Genomic DNA, 17472 nt, shown 5'->3' with positions numbered 1-17472 from the left:
TGCCAAATTGGTTAGCTTCTCTGATTTCTCTTACCATTTCATCATCTGTCTGACCATTTTGTCCAGGTGGATGGTAGTATACTCCTATTACTATACTCTTACCCAACACACATGGGATTTCTACCCATATAGATTCTACTGAGCATCTAGTCTCTTGTATGATCTTTATCTTGTTGGACTCTATACCCTCCCGGACATAAAGTGCCACACCCCCACCAATTTGATCCTCCCTATCATTGCGATATAATTTGTACCCTGATATAGCACTGTCCCATTGGTTATCCTCCTTCCACTGCCAAATTGGTTAGCTTCTCTGATTTCTCTTACCATTTCATCATCTGCCTGACCATTTTGTCCAGGTGGATGGTAGTATACTCCTATTACTATACTCTTACCCAACACACATGGGATTTCTACCCATATAGATTCTACTGAGCATCTAGTCTCTTGTATGATCTTTATCTTGTTGGACTCTATACCCTCCCGGACATAAAGTGCCACACCCCCACCAATTTGATCCTCCCTATCATTGCGATATAATTTGTACCCTGATATAGCACTGTCCCATTGGTTATCCTCCTTCCACCAAGTCTCTGAGATGCCAATTATGTCAATCTCATCATCTGCTGCTATACACTCTAACTCTCCTATTTTACTTCTTAGACTTCTGTCATTGGCATACAGACATTTCAAAGTGTGTTTTTGGTTTGTATTAACAACCTACTTTTCAGTTGTTAGGGATAATTTGGAAATCATTAGCTTCAGTGATTTTTTTACATATAGGCACATGGACTATGTTTGCTTTTAATGGAACCTCTCTATTGGGATGCCCTAACTCTCTATTGCCCTAACCTCTCTATTGGGATGCCCTAACTCTCCTGTTTCATTAGTATCCTTCAAGGATACATTTCTTCGAACCATGCACTGCTGAGTGACTGTCAGCTTTTCCCCTTGTTCTAGTTTAAAAGCTGCTCTATCTCCTTTTTGAAAGTTAGTGCCAGCAGCTTGGTTCCACTCTGGTTAAGGTGGAGCCCATTCTTTCAGAAGGGTCTCCCCTTTCCCCAAAAGTTTCCCCAGTTCTGTACAAAGCTGAATCCCTCTTCCCTGCACCATCCTCTCATCCACGCATTGAAACTCTGGAGCGCTGCCTGCCTCTGGGGACCTGCACGTGGAACAGGGAGCATTTCAGAGAATGCCACCCTGGAGGTTCTGGATTTCAGCTTCCTACCTAAAATCCTAAATTTGGCTTCCAGAACCTCTCTCTCACATTTCCTATGTCGCTGGTGCCCACATGTACCACAACAGCTGGCTACTCCCCAGCACTGACTTAGACATTTTTCAGCCACGTTATTTTATCTATAACTTTATTAGAAATTTTATTCTATCGGCGGGAGCACCAAGATCCTAAGGCAGGTCTTGATGCTCCTGTGATAGAAATAAAGGGCCATGCAGCCCAACACGTGCCTCCCCCCACCCCCAAAAAAGTGTAAAAAAAGTAAATGGGGGGATCTTACTAGACCCCCACCCCAGGGCTGCCCCACAAAAAGTTTAAAAATACAACAAAGTTTGCCTGCAGTGAGAACCCAGGTCCCTGCCAAACCCCTTCCCCAATCCAGCACCCCCTCCCCCTCCTCCGTCCTCTAGAGGCAATAGAAGCCCCCAGAGCCCCCTTTTCATTTTTAGAAATTGCCAGTAGGGGCCCTCACCCTCAACCCCCTCCCCAAAAAACATTAGCAGCTGCCATAGAGGCCCTGCCCCCACCCTCTGCCTCCCTCCTACCTGTTTGTGGCGCCAAGAAACCTTTAGCACCACTTGGTAGGGTCAAAGGCTGTTGGTCGGTACACATTTTTTTTTCAAGTATATTTGGAGCCTAGCAAATAAAAAGAAGTAATTTTAGAGCTATTCCTAGGAGTATTCAGACTCTTTTAATGAGAAACGTTTTAACAATCTGTTGGGCTCCGCACACAAGTTTTTCGCTTTGAAGTTTATATTACATCCATGCCCCTTTCCTAGCTGTGGGGGAACGGGTTCGGGAGGTACCGTGGGCCCCGAGTCCGGACAGAACCCGTTTGTTTTCCCCCAATAACCGGAGGGCAGCTCGCATTTCAGTTCGCAGACTTGGTGGGCTTTGGTTTCATGGCTGCCGGGGCGGTATCCGGAGCCTCCCCCTGGGCGGAGAGCAGCCCAGATGTGCTCGGCCCCTCAGCTGGAGCCGGACCGGGACCGGGACCCCCTTCAGCCCAATGAAGCCCCGGCTCCTTCTTTTTAACGAGCGCAGAAAGTCCCAGCCCTGCCCTCTCCCCCCTCCATCCCTCCGCCTGAAACTTGCTGGCTGTAAAGTTTGGGGCCGTGCAGGGGGGGCGGGGGGGGGGGGGGAGTGTGCGGCTGGCTCGCCCCTCCCTCGCTGCGGGGGAGGAAGAGAAAGGAGGGAGCCCCCCCCCCCGCCCCTCTTTCTCCGGGAATCGCTAGGGCTGGAGTTAGGGGGAGGGGAGAGGAGGCGCTCCCGGGCGCCAGTGCACGGGGAGAGCGAGGAGGGAGAGCTGCTCCGCGCCGGCGGCTGCTGCCCTTCCAGGTGCAGCGGAGAGGTTGGTGATGGAGGGACGGGGGCATTAGGGTGCGTGGGTTACCCCCCCCCCCCCCTGGAAGTGGGTCCTTCTTCTTGGATTAACTTCGGTCCCTCGGAGTCAGCCTTCCTCCCCCTCCAGCAGGTAAGGGGGGGGGACGGGGAGGGAGCGGGAGGAGTGGGGGTCGCAGTTGCCCCCGCCCCGGGCTCCTGGAAAGCTGCAGGAGGAGACTCCCCAGCTGCGGACGCAGCTCCCAACCTCTGGCCGAGCTTCGTTCCCGGCCGATTCAGGGTAAAGTCCCAGGAAAACTGCGCAGCCAAATGCAGAGGAAGATTAGTGGCGGTGATGGAGCTCCACAGCCTTTTATTTGTTTGGTTTTTTTAAGTGCAAATGTTTTGTTCTGGTTTTTTTCTCCCCCTGCCGGGTCATAAGCAGGGAATGGCCCGATGCAGAGCCCTGGAGGAGGGAGGGAGGACCAGGGCAATGCATTGCATTGCTGCCTTCAGCTCCCCCCAGTTTAACCCCAGTGCACCCGCTCTCTCCGCCAGGGGGGACTTTTCTCTGGAAAGTGTGGGGCTGCTCTGCCAGATGTGAAACTTTTTCCCTTCTTTGTCTGCTAAGCACAGCTCCTCCCCGTTTGACCATCTGTGTAACAGCTGGTGCCAGCTCCCTGGGCCTGACCTCCCCCTGTGTTACAATCCCACTCCTAGGGGGGAGAGGGGCTGTTTCTAAACTGCCCCACCACAAGGGTAAGTGCCTACCTCCAGTGGCCGTGGATTTGGCAGCTGCTTCTGGTTTAAACGTTGGGCCCCTTTTTCGCTGCTTCCCAGATGTGCATCGCCATATCAGATCTTCCAGAGACTCCTTCCCAAACCCCAAGGTGGTTTAACTCCTACAAGTAGTTTTAGTGTATCTCTGGCTTATTTGTTGTTTTGTTTTTTTATAATAACGAAGAATGTGTTTGAGCTAAGAAATTGAAGGTTGAAAACATAGTAATGACAGCAGGTGAAGACCAAATGGTCCATCCAGTCTGCTCAGCAAGCTGCTCTTGGTAGTAACTGCTGCTCCATGCAGGTTACCCCCATGTCTTCTGTTAAGGGTAGTAATTGCCTCTCCGTTGGGTTACCCCCATGTCTTCTGTTAAGGGTAGTAACTGCCTCTGTTGGGTTATCCTCATGCCTTCTGTTAAGGGTAGTAACTGCCTCTCTGTTGGGTTATCCTCATACCTTCTGTTAAGGTTAATCACTGCTACATCGTGCAGGTTACACCTCAAATTAATGGAAGTTACTCCATGTTTTCACTTCCACCCTCGAGCCATCCACAATGTCTATCCCATGCCTTGTGTTCCATCACCATTCTCGTCTTTACCACTTCTTCCTGGAGGAGGAGATTTGGTTTTCTTTTTATGTAGCACTTTGCCTGCCTTAATTAGAAAAGGACTTTTATGTCTATGAAAGGGAAAAAATCTTTATTGGATAAGGTCTATTAGGTATTGGTACCTGTTGAAAATGCTTTTCTTGTATTTTAAGTTTCCTTATTGCAGGAAATGTATTTTGCTTTTTCCTAAAATAGTCTCAAGCTGGATTACATTCAAATTGATAATTAAAATTACAATAAGGTTGATTCTTAGTTTACAATTAGCAGATACACATTGAACATGAAGGTGTTAATAAATATAATCGCATGCTTAGAGATATCAGCAGACTATAGTGATCATCTGGGTTGTAGTAAACCATTGGGGCTACCTGATGGCTGGAGAGCAAGGACAGAGAGAGCTACCAGGGCAGATGCATTGAAATAAGGCAGGCACCTCGTGTTAGACAAAGGATATGGCTGAGGACATGGTATCTTCATCAGGAGATTTAATAGTTAAGAGGAGGAAGGGGGTCGTGGAATTTAAACTAATTGCCCCGCCTTCCTTTCTTCCTCATAAGGGTGGTCGCAGCTGGGTCCAAAGCTTTGGGGCATTGCACCTGAATGCATGAAGTCTTGTACAAGTTAGTCTGGCAAATATGCCAGAGGAGGGCAGGAAAGGAAGGCCATTTGAGAGGAGTGAAGTTCTCTTGTGGAACAGAAGCTGGGGGAGAGAGTCTGGGGTCAGTTAAGGCATTTAAAGACCATGTAAAGAGCTTTTCGACAGGGAGCCAGTGTAACTGAGTTAAGATCAGTAGCTTTGGCCCCTACCAGAATTCTAGTAACTCTACTCTGTAAGAGTTGGAGGTGTTTGATGTTTTGTGAAATGCTGTTAAAGAGTGCTATAGCTAGTGATTAATGCTTGTATTATGGTTGCAAGGTTGTGTTTGTCAAAGCAGTTGTGCAATTGGCAAATCTGGCACATATTTTAAAGGAGGTCCTTACCATCTTTGAGATGTGGATTTTCATTGTAAGGTTGTGATTGAGTTGAACTCCTAGGCACCTTCTTGAGTTATTAGGTTGTAAGGAGGTTCCTAATATGGAGGGTAGTGATAGTAGTGGGAAGCCTTGTCAACTTAAACAGGGGGGGTTCAGTTTGTGTCTTTGATTTTTGAGCCATTCAGTTACTGCTGTAAGACAATTGGTGAAATTAGTGATGGATAATGCTCAGTCCGATCCTGGCAGAGTTGGATGTCATCATTAAAAAGGTTGCATTTGATACTGAAGAACCGGATGAGGTCATAGATTGGACGAATGCAAATGTTGAAAAAGATGGGAGCAAGTACTGAACCTTGCGTTATTCTATAGGTGAGCTCTCCGAGTGAGAATGATTTGTTGGCCCATGAGATGACCTGTGTTCTGTTAGATAAGATTTAAACCATTTGAAGACTATGCCTTCAGTACCAGTGTCGCTTAAATGTTGCATCAGGAGTTGGTGATCGTAATAGGACAAGGATGGAGTCACCACCTTGGTTTGTATTCAGGTGGATGCTGTCAATTATGACAGGACAGTTTCTGTTCTGTGACCTTTCTTGAATCCATATTGAGCAAGAGTCGGAGGTAGAATACTTTTTCTACTAGTCTAGATAGAAAGGGGAGACTTGAGGCTGGACGAACGACTTATTTTGGGTTCAACACCAGGTTTGATTATGGCCTTCTTTTTAGTGAGAGAGGCAGAAGGCCTTGGGATAGCATGGCATGTATTATATTGATTGGCCAGGTGGCTATGACTTGTCTTGACCCACAGATGTATTTGGGAGGTAATGGATCTCTGTCAGGCAAGTGGATCCCCTCATCTTCTGGAGGATGTTTTCTTTCTCTTTGGGGAGATTTTTCTGAATTCAGACGTTGGAATACTGTCTGGAGAGAGTTGAGCTGACGGCGCATCCTATGTTGATTGTTTCCTGTGGAATCCTAAAACATCCTTTTTTTGCCCTGTGAAATCTTTGTGCGGGGTAAAACCTTTCCATACTCTTTATTATTTATAGTCTTATGGTTTTGCTATTTTTAAGACTGTATTTCCTCTTTCACGTTGTCATTGTGAACTAGGCTGAACTTAAATTGTGCATCAGGACTCCAGAGTTCAAATCTTGACTCTTCCGTGCACCTTCAGTGTGACCAGGACCAAGTCACTTTGCTTCACCCCAGCTCCGTGTGCCACCTCTGCTGCCGGGTACTTCCCTCTCGGGCCTCAAAGGCTGCTGAGAGGGAAATCTGTGAGACTGTCACCCCACCCCCAAAAGGTGGTTGCAGATGGAGTATGCCTGGCTGCTGATATATCATTAAGAGAGCATATTCAGGGTTGGTATTAATATTTAGAGTTCTTGTGTTAATTGGGGAGGATGGGGGGTTTTTTTCCCATAAAGATCACTATGCTGTAAAATTCAGAGGTGTGCAAAAGTTATGCATAGGTACAGTGTCGGCTATCGTATGAGCAGGCCCAAATATCTTTCATTGTAGGGGGGAAAAAAAAGTGCTGCTGGCCAGATCTCTCAAAAGATTTGGCCATTTGTGCTTCTCCGGAATTTTGCAGTGTTTAATTGGATTTAATGAGAGTGTAGCATTGTCAGCTGAAGAAAAAGCGAAACCGTAAACATTCCCAGCTGTTTTCCGATGCCTGACTGGCTCAGACTCCCAAATAACTGCGAGCGTGAGATTTCCGCAGGGAATGGAGTAGTGGGGTCAGTCTTGTTCCCCGCTTTGATCAGAAATTTAGAAAGGTGACTATAAAACCTGCATAAATAAGGAGAAAACGACACAGACACCTGAACACGTGCGTGTACATTTATCCTTCCTGTCCTCAATATAGGGGCTGAGTCAGTAAAGCCATTCTTAGTCTATGAGGGAAAGGAAAGCTTCAGTGGCTCCTGCCCTTAGATTTTGCCTCCTGGATGGAAGGGAAGGGAGCTCATTCTGTCACTAAAATACCTGCCATACCTTAGTTAACCATTAGTTTCACTTGTGTGCAATGGCAGCATCACACAAAATGTAAGTTAGATATGGCTAGTTAACTGCAGTGAGATGCAAGCCCTTGGGTGCTACCTAAAGCAATGGAGTTGAGCTAATCAGTGATCAAGCCTGGGTGTGGGAGGGAAGGGTGCAGCTAAGATTAAACAGATTTGAATTCCCACTGCTGCTCTGTCCTGTCTGGATAGATTTGGTGTGTCTGGAGCCCTTTATCTGACGCACTGACTCCCTTATCTCACTGCTGTCACCAGGTGGGATCTTCCAACTCTTTCCCCGGAAAGTCCCCACCTCTGGTTCTCTGCAATATCAGGATGCAGGAATGCAACAGCTGGAAAATCCGTGACGCAGCCGTGTTCGTGGGGGGTAGGGGTGGAGGGAGGCGTGAGCTTAACCCATGCGATTCAACAGCAAAAGGTTGACGCAGAACCCATTTCCTGATTTTGCATCATTTTACTGTGAGGAAATCAGCCAATTCAGTCAATCCCCCTTCATGGAAGACTCGCGGGAGCAGCTGCAAATGGCCAAGAGCTCCCCTAGGCCTGATCACGTCTCGAGCCCTGCTACCCATCCACTGAGACCTGCTGCTTTCTTTCCTTCCTTCCTTGCTCGTAGTCTTGGGGTACCACAGGAGGCAGAGCACTTAACCTCGCAGCCGTATCGGTTTCATTTGTTGATGTCGTCTTCTGGGTCCCGCTAATAAGTGCTGTGCCCCCGCCGAACGGTTCCCAAGAGACGGGGGGTGTGAGCGAAATGTGGCAGTGCCCCGGGGTCTCCTTTCACGAGCACGGTGTCTAAAATTCCTATTTCCTGTCATGAGCTCAATAGAGAAATAAAATGCAGACTTTTACATTTTTGCAGTGGTTGCTCGTTCCCTTGGCTGCGCCTTCTTGTTTGCTCGCATGTTTGCAGGTGCAGTGGGCAGAGGATTTGGATTTGGCGCCGGTGGCGTGTCAGCCATGTGGTGCTGGTGTTGCTGCTTGCATGTTGCTGGTCTGGCCTTGCTCCTTTTTTCGAAGGGTTGTAGAACGACACATCCCAGCCATGTCTGTGTAAGAGATTGGTCCACATTCACAAGTTTTACCTTAGGTTCAGAGGTTGAATTTGAGATGTTGGTAGGGTTCAGTGATTCATTACTTACTTAGGATGTGATGCCATTGCACAATACAGGTATGCACAGAAAAAAAAAATGTTTTTCCATCTATTTGTTTCATTTTGTATTGTCGTTTCATTTTATTTACAACATGCATACTTTTGCCAGTATTTTTATTTATTTATTCTCTTTTTTTCTATACCGCTTATCAATCTAGGTGGTTTACAAATTTTACATACATAAAATTTTAAAATAAAATACAGTAACAATACAAAATAATATAAAACATACAACATGAGTAAGCAACTTGACCTTCCCCTCTTCAGCCTTGTCTCTTTACCTTTTAGATATCATTATACGCCTCCTTAAAAAGCCAGGTTTTAGCGTTTCCTAAATAGCCTATGCTCTCTCATTAGCCGTAACTCCTCCGGCATTGAATTCCAGAGTACTGTCCTGCCACTGTAATCGCTTGTTCACGCACCATGTTCAAGCTGGCCCCCTTCACTGAGGAAGACCGTTATTCACAGACCGTAGTTCCCTTGGCGGCACAAATCAGTGTAATCTGGATCTCAACCATCCATTTTCCAGTTTATAGAGTACCTTATGGATTATTACGAACGCGTTAAAACGGATCCTAAAAGATACTGGCAAGTACAGGCACGATATGTTCATTCCTCCCCACTCCACAAAGTACTCTGGCCGTGGAATTTTCTAACAATTGTACTGATTTAATCTTGTACTTTGGCAGTCCTAGAAGAAGTAAAGTTGCAATAGTCAATATAATTTAGTACCATCATTTGCTTAACCAACCGAACATCATCAAACCCCAAATAATGCACATTCTAAAATGATTCGACATTTACGAAATCATTTGCCATGCCCATATAACCTCTCTTCTCAAGTCACTGCGTTCGGTACCCTATCCACTTCAGCGTAGAGTTCAAGCTTCTCTTACTTGCCTACAAGAGCCTTGACTCTGCAGCTCCCCGTTCCTCTCCTCTCGTTGTTCCCTACATCCCACCTCATGAGCTCATAAGGCGAGCCATTCTTATCGCTGCCCACCATCGCCAGCTCCCCTATGCTTGCAATAGACTTCCTTAGCTGATGCGTCATGCTCCTTCTCTGGCCTTATTCAGATCCATCCTAGCAACTCGCCTTCTCGAGGCTGCCTTTAAACCTTAACCCCTCTTCTCCTGATCGTATCCTTATTAGTTTCAATAAATAAATCATCCATGAAATGCACAGTGCCTCTTATTTGTTCTGTATGTTTGACTTGTCTAAATAATAAGCTTTGCACAGAAGGGACTGCTTCTTCTGTGTATTTGTACAGTGCTGTGTATAAAAGTAGTAATAGGAAAGGGAACTGCAGGCTGTCAGTCCCGGTACAATTGTATATGCCAATACAAACAAGTAAGTGGAAGGCATCTGCGGTTTTAGCTGGGCAGTGCATAACTGGAACCTACTTGGCTTGGTTACCTTTAGTTAATAATGAAATAAGTCCAGGAACAGTCCAGAGTTTATTTGTAGTGCTACAGGATGTCCCTTTTCAACAACTCTAAACTCTTTCTGGGGTGTTTGGTTAATGCATTATTCTTTGAATCTTGTTAAGAGGCTGGTAGTGGGTTATTCTAGTCATCTGTCTGCATGGGGGAAAATAAATGACCGCCTGACATGGGTTTCCAGACAGGGCCAGTGCTTCCATTAGGCAAACTAGGCGATCGCCTAGAGCAGCACAATTTTGGGGGCGGCAAATTCCCACCAGCACAAAGCCCAGGAGGGAAAGCCAATGCTGCCAAATAAGGGAGCGCAGTGCTGGAGCTGCCACCAAGAGGTCAGTTGGGGGTGGGGAGGGTGCATGACCAAAGATTTGCATACACTGCCTCCATTGTATGCAAATCTATCTCATGCATATTCATAGTTGATATCCTGAAAACCTGGCCTGTTTGTGGCACTCAAGGACTGGAGTTCACCATCTGTGACCTAGGGCATCAAATACTCTTGCATCGGCTCTACTTCCAAGCTGATTGGCAGAGCCCTGGCAGGGGTGGGGGTGGGGGAGGAGAGCCCCTCTGTCTAGTCGGCACCATTCATTCTCTCGCTGCCATGAGCCCAGTGTGCTGCATGCACATGTGGCTTGGCCCCTACACGGCTTGATCAGTTCTTTTTCTTCACCCTTCACACCCAACCCAGGTCATCGGAGATTAATTTGCTTATCTGGTTATGCTCCTGTCCTCCGTATGTACAAACCCAGCAGACACTTATGATCTCTACACAAATGCCTCCTGGACGTTCCATCTATCCGCTTAGCTAGACTTAATATCACCAGGAAACGAGCCTTTTCAGTCGCTGGTCCCCTCCTCTGGAACTTCATACCCAACTCCCTCCGTCAAATCTCCAATTCTAAAGATTTCAAGAAAAATATAAAATCGTATCTATTCTCTAAAGCTTTCAATGTTTGTTTCACAACTTACCTAATCACAGTCAGTCACAAGCTACTCCATCTTTTATTTTTTTTAATCGCTGTTTTTAGTATTTTACCTTGTTTTTGCATCTGATTTTCATGTATTTTTTAACTGTAAACTGTTTTGACCAATTGGCATTGTAAAGGCAGTATACAAACAATTTTAAATAAAATAAATCCAATAAATGATCCAAATGGCTTCCATCAGTTTTGCTGGTATTCACAACGGGTCAGAAGGACTAGGCTAGGACGCTACATGGAGACTCACAGTCTGCTTCATAAACTCAGAAACCAAATGTCCCCTGGGTAAAAGTGTTTTGTTTGACAGTTCAGCAGTGTCTGCGGCTATGATTGGTGCCGGCTTTACTTTTCACCTGGGGCGTGCATCAAATAAATGAAGCTGCCCCAGTGGGAAGATGTTGCTGGTTTCACTGGGTGTTAAATTGATAAAAACAAGGTGGGAGGTGGGGACAAGGGATATGACTGCTCAGCTGACGAAGGAAGGGGGGTGGAAGAGGCTTCTAATACTGAATCCCAGAAAGAAAAAAGCAGATCTGGCAATCAAAATGAGCTCCTGAAGAGCTAGTAAAGCAGGCGTGTAATACGAAGCTGAGTGTGGATATCATATCACACCCTATCATACATCCTCTCTCGTCATGCCTTGCATATCAGCTGCCTTCTGGGTTAATGAGTTGACGGAAAGAAGAAGGACTTTAATCTAGATCTGCATGGCTTCTGGAAAGGAGATGACCTGGTTTAGTGTATGCAGGATTTCCATGCTTTGTCTGTGCTCAGTTTTTCTGGCTAAATCATTCCCCCCCCCATTATTAACTGTGTAAGAGTCATAGTCATTGTTTCCTGCACATGACAGAAGTCGTCTAGACTCATCCTTGATAATTGTACAATAAAAATCCGAGATTGCAGCCCTCATAGAAACATACAAATAGGATGGCAGATAAGGAGTTTGCCATCTCATAGATAGACCCCGGCTGATTGCTGGCTTTCCTGTCACTTCTTTGCCGCCTGGGCTTCAGCTGTGCTTATCCCAGGCTTTGTCTAATTCTGTTACTGTTTCTGTCGCCACTGAATCCTTCTCCAAATAATGTTGCTCCTGAGTCTTCTCCCTTTTGAGTCTCATACCAATGACTTCTGGTTCCAGAACTTCCTTGCCAGCGAAAAATATTTGTTTCTTGAGCATTATTTACATCTCTGAGGTACCAGGATATATCATAGCGCCCCTTCCTTGCTGCTTTCATAAAGGCTGTACATATTGAGGGATGAAGTCTCAGTTTATAAGGCTTTGGCGCAGACTCTGTACCATTTTGGTAGCCCTTCTCAGGACTGCCTCTACCCTGTTTAGTTCCTTTTCTAGGTACAACTTCCCAAACTGGACACAGCGTTCCACGTGTGAGGTCTCACCAAAGACGTGTACAGAGGCAAAATTGCACTATTTTTATAGCGGCCGTGCCTTTCTTTGTGCTTGTTGGCGTTCCTCTGGCAACGGCCATCACCTTATCGCAGCGTTCTACAACCTTGAGATCTCCCTTGGGATAATATCTCCACATGGGGTTAGTTTTGTGTATACTATGACTGGCTCGCAAGCATGTCAGATACAATCTCAATTGTTCAGATTTACTGCAAATGTTTTTCTTAATATTTGCATCATGCCAAAGACAGCCTCCTCCTGGAGTTTATAGGATGTAATATGTATATGCTGCATATCAAGGGTTTCCCTTGAGAGTGTTTTGGTTTTTTTTTTTATCAAGCTGGTGGCACTCAATACAACTGGGACTGTGTCTGTCTTTCTGTCACATTTTCTTGGGTTCTGATTGCATCATATGGTACTTGGGGGCTCTTTTCTTTCTCCTTCTGTTACATGGAAGGGTCTCTCGCCTGCTTGGTGCGCATCAGTATCTCAGCTTCACTACCTTGTGCTGTTTCCTTGGAGGTCTGCATTCCAGATGCATTGACTATGAGCTTCAGGCCACTTGACCCTCCTGTGAATATTTCAGGTCCATCCCATACCAAAAGCTTATTGCAGGTGTTCAGTTTGCCCCATTCTGTTGTTAATTGATGTTGCAACTCTTCATGTCCGTAGCACAGGAATTTGTTCCTTCCCCCGTTTGTGCAGGCTTTGCATTTTGCTAGGTCCACTTAAGCAAGTGTCTCATCCATTCAGCGGCCATCCTTTGAATAAAGAAGGTCATTCCAAATAGAAGCAGCTTTTCCTCCTTTCAAAGCCTGGCAGCATGTGAAAAACCAACAACTTGATACTGGATCCAGCTGTGGGAATTTTGGCAAATAAAAAATCATTTTGTTCTGTTTGATCTGCTTATCAGAACAATACCTTAGATGTGGAGCTGCAGAAAACATTGATCTGGAATGTCGGCATTCTGGGAGGACTTGCAGAATTAATGAATACATTTGGAAGGTTCAGGCCGTCATCGGTTGTATGGAGAGTAACAAGTGCTTGATCTCCATGGTCCAGGAAGAAAACTGCAGTTTAACAAAGTTAGACAAAGGTTGCCTTTATAATGCTACTTTATATCATGATGGAGACTGCAGTTTTTCATGAGCATGTCACAGGAACTCCCACGCTTCCGATTTCTCTGGTCTCTTTTTCTGACTTGCCATTGGCTTCCTGATCTCCAAATTAGTAGAGTCCAGGAAGGGTTGGATTTCTACTGAGGGCAGAGAAGTCAAGCTCGCCAGAAAACTTAGGGATAAGATGATGGGATTCTGTTTGTTTTTGCTTAATTACATATAACTGCTTAGACCTTATACAAATATTTTTAAATACATATTTAAAACCTCTGCTTCCCTCTTCCTTTTAGCCCAGCCATTGCCACAACACTCCTTGGCTTAGAGGCCACGCACTGCATCTCTTTTTGGAACATCAAGTAAACGTGCATTCTGAATCTGGCCACTAGATGTCACCATTGTGTGATAGCTGAGACCTCTCCCCTTTTCCCCCACTCCCCCCATCTGATGGTTGTGCACGTTCTCTCTGCAGCATCCCCAGCCCTGAGGGCCAGGGAAACAGAAGCTGGATTTGGTCTCCTGCCACTTAGCCCTTGGATGGCCCCATCTGAGCCCCTTTTTGCTCTCATACCGCTGTTGCTTACCTTGTGCTCCACTGATTAGGAAGCTGGGTAGTTTTAGAGGTGACTTTGCTTGCTCAAGTCTGAAGGAATTTTTCTTTTGTTTACAGAGCGAAGGAGGGGACGTTTAGTGTACAGCAGAGCCAATGCAAACTAAGGGCCTGATTCACTAAGGTTTTTCTCCCATTCTGTGTCTACGGGTAAAGTCCTTGATGAATGAGTCCTAAATTAGATTTAGCTTCTGAGTGGATCAATTTTGTTTTAATTTGTGCAGGGCAATAGACATGCAGCTACTTAAATTGTTACTGTTTCTAAAAGAATTAAAAAGGTAAATGTTGAGGTGTATGTATAACATTCTGGGTGTGTAAATAATATTTACTAAATATATATTTTACATGTAAGGCTGGTGATAGATCTGTAGATATTTCTGGCCCAGAATAATAGCAAAGCTGAGGGACCTAGATGATGATCCAATCTGCAGGCAGCACCTTTAGTTTTTGGATGTAAAATATTTGTTGCGCAGGAGGTAGACCCTTGAGCCAAGGTGGGGTTGACGCTACCCGCAGGGCAAGCCCTACGGGTCCCCACCGTCGGTAGGCGGAGCTGGATGACTGACGGAGGCCGGCTGGAGCTTTGCCAATACCAGCCCTCGTTCCCCACAGGTTGAGCCCTTGGGTACCGGGGCCAGCTGGAGTTAGGTGGGCCTCAGTCCGAGGTCTTCTGATGGACGAGGAGAAGGTCAGCCAGGGGCCAGCAGCGGTGAGGGTAGCGAGTCTGATCTGGACAAGGCAGAGTCCCAAAGACCCGGACGCCAATTGGAACGAGAGGCAGACAGGGGGCGCCCGAGCAAGAGCAGGCCGAAGCCTGAGAAACCAAGTTCAGAAAGAGTACAGTAGAGGCGTCATTGAACAGGCTAAAGTCAGGGCAGGTGTCAGGCAAGGTAGAATGGTAAGGCAAAGCAGAGGTCCAGTCCAGGAGATGATCAGTAGCGCGGTCAGGCAAAGCAGAGGTCCGGTCCAGGAGATGATCAGTAGCGCGGTCAGGCAAAGCAGAGGTCCGGTCCAGGAGATGATCAGTAGCGCGGTCAGGCAAAGCAGAGGTTGGGTCCAGGAGAAGATCAGTAGCGCGGTCAGGCAAAGCAGAGGTCCGGTCCAGGAGATGATCAGTAGCGCGGTCAGGCAAAGCAGAGGTTGGGTCCAGGAGAAGATCAGTAGCGCGGTCAGGCAAAGCAGAGGTTGGGTCCAGGAGAAGATCAGTAGCGCGGTCAGGCAAAGCAGAGGTTGGGTCCAGGAGATGATCAGTAGCATGGTCAGGCAAAGCAGAGGTCGGGTGCAGGAGATGATCAGTAGCGCGGTCAGGCAAAGCAGAGGTTGGGTCCAGGAGTCAGTCTGTAGAACAAGTAGAATAACACAGGAACAAGGGAGAATACCGGAACTAGGATCAGGAACACGAACAAGACAGGAACCAGGAACACGAAGGAATCACCAGAGGAATCAATGAAGTACACAACCAGCGTGGAGACTTGTTGCAGAGGCAGCTAACTGTGGCTGCGCCCGCCCTTACATACCGGGACCCAGTGACGTCATCATCTGGGACCGCGGGTTGGATTCCCGCCGTGGCCCCTTTAAAAGGAGAGAAGATGTGCATGCACCTAAGGAGGGGCGCGGGGAGGCCTGCCACGGAGAATGGATGTCCGTCATGGAGACAGGAGTACCGGGGGTGGCCCGAGGTCGTAGGCTGTGGCCCATGGCCACAAGAGAAGTGGAGCCAGACGGTGGAGCAGGCAAAAAAGGGTAAGAGGGCCTGGCCGGCACATGCAACTATATTAGGGGGTGGTGAGAAGAGCAGAGTGGCTGGGTGTTGGATTGAGTATGGGATTTTGTCTGCTCATCTACCCCAGAGGGCAGACAATTGAGGAGGCATAAAAAAACCAAAACCTGCCTGGATATCCTACAAGCAGTTTGCACCCATGGCTGGCAGCCGGGGATACCTTTGCAATGCACGTGGGCCGTCGGTCTTTTTCTGCTCTCACCTGCTATGTTACTCTCGGCTGGGACTCGAGGCCACAAGGCTTAACTGGCTAAGGACACTGCGGAAGTCAAGGGGGTCAGCACAGCACAAACAGAGCAATAAGAAGTTTTAAGGGAGGTGTATGCTGTAAATAATGATTAGCCAGACCTGGCCTCTGACTCCTGTAAATTTCCTGAAAATCCCTAAAGCCCAAGGCTTAGATTGGTGCCTGCTAGGTTAGCGAGCTGAGATAATACATTAACTGCCCAAAATATAAAGGAGCAGCCTCCACCTAAGAGATCTTGGCCGTAGTTTGTCACCATGTTTGAGAAGGATCAGCACAAATCGCTGAATTACTATGAAGAGATGCAACCCCCAAATCCCAGAGGAATTGCAGTCCATTAAAATAGTGAATTATTCTAGTTCTTAGCCGTGTGGCCTTCTGCAGTTTGTTGATCATTCCTTCAGATTTGGTTTTGCTTGAAGCTGATGTTATTAAGATGCCTTTAGAGGAAGCCGGGCAGTGTGCTTTCAGAAAAAAAACCAAATTACCGGAGGGTTTCTGTTACTCTGCTCAGTTCAATGCGGGCGGCTGCACTGGTGCACGCACCCACAGCGTAAGCAGAAGGATGCATGGAAGTGTGAGTGGAAGCCACCCCAGGGCCGCAGCTTTTTACAAACTGAATACTGGAAGCAATTTGTTACTACTGAGGGGCCATCGGGAAAGAGCTAGGGGCAAGGGACGGGGTCACACACTTTTGATCCTCACACCCTGCTCCTTGGGTCTGCCTGGAACTGGTGGCACTAACAGCGGCAACTTTCCCAGCCCCTGGGAGGAAGGGGGTCCCGACCAGCCCGCGAGCAATGCCAGGTACCAAGGGGGAGCCACGGTTCCTGCATCTGTCCCTGCAGGGCTGGAGATGGGAGGGAGGTAAAGTTGAGGAAGACCCCCCCCAAAAAATGCCTGTGAGTGATGGGTGGAAACTGGGGCCGGTTCCGACTGAACCGGAAGCCCAGATGAGCAGGAGGAAATTTAGCAAGGAAAGAAAAATGATAGATTCACCAGTTTTAAACGAGTAGCCTGCTTTCTTCAAGCCTTGCAGACCTGGTTAAGCTGAAAGGGACCCGGAGACTTCAGAGCCGGAGCCGGGCAATTTTGGTGCCTATGGCCAAGAGAAAAACTGCGCCCTCGCCCATTACACAACACAGGGCACCACGAGTCGGGAGACTCTGCTGAATGTTTGTACAGCGATGCCCATGGCCAGTGCAAGGGTATTAGAGGCCCTAGGAAACCTTACAGCCTTGCATCCCTGCCTCACACACAATTACAAATTCTGCATTTATAATAACAGATTTTACATGAAAAAGTCTTCTAAGGCAGTGGTCTCCAACCCTGTCCTGGGGGCCCACCAGCCAGTCGGGTTTTCAGGATAGCCACAATGAACATGCATGAGAGAAAATGTGCATATTATGGAGGCAGTGCATGCACATTTTCTCTCATGCATGTTCATTGTGGATATCCTGAAAACCCGACTGGCTGGTGGGCCCCCAGGACAGAGTTAGGGACCACTGCTCTAAGGGAAAAATATCACTTACAATATGTTTATTATATTTTCATGCACTGCTGAGGTGCCAACCAGAAAACCCTGCAAAAAAGCAAGGGAGACTTGGAACCTATAAGGTATTAGGCCTAATGTAATGCATCTCGGGCATGGGCATGACCCTCAGAGAGCCACGAGAAAAAAGAATTTCTATATCAAAACAGCACTAACTGCCAGCAACAACCCTACCTATGACATACTACAAATATTACACCAGGCCTAGAATAATAATACATCCCCTATTAAGAAAACAGAACAAGCCAAG

At 47.0% G+C, this 17472-nt stretch overlaps 1 protein-coding gene across 8 annotated transcripts in view; it reads left to right on the top strand.

The window, feature by feature from the left end:
- Positions 1-17472, top strand: part of PHLDB2 (pleckstrin homology like domain family B member 2) — a 99834-nt gene that overhangs the window by 12829 nt on the left and 69533 nt on the right. Inside the window, exon 1 of one of the 8 annotated variants that reach the window (XM_029579120.1) lies at positions 2438-2585. The exons of 5 other annotated variants lie outside the window; for them this stretch is intronic. The gene's annotated coding sequence lies outside the window, so the exon portion shown is untranslated. Of the gene's footprint in view, positions 1-2437; positions 2709-2786; positions 3314-17472 lie in introns of those variants that run through there. 2 more of the 8 variants (XM_029579119.1, XM_029579123.1) reach the window with 2 other exon arrangements.

The sequence above is a fragment of the Rhinatrema bivittatum genome, chromosome 15, assembly GCF_901001135.1.
Source record: "Rhinatrema bivittatum chromosome 15, aRhiBiv1.1, whole genome shotgun sequence".
NCBI classification, from domain to species: domain Eukaryota; kingdom Metazoa; phylum Chordata; class Amphibia; order Gymnophiona; family Rhinatrematidae; genus Rhinatrema; species Rhinatrema bivittatum.
This window is presented reverse-complemented; position numbering and strand designations above follow the sequence as displayed.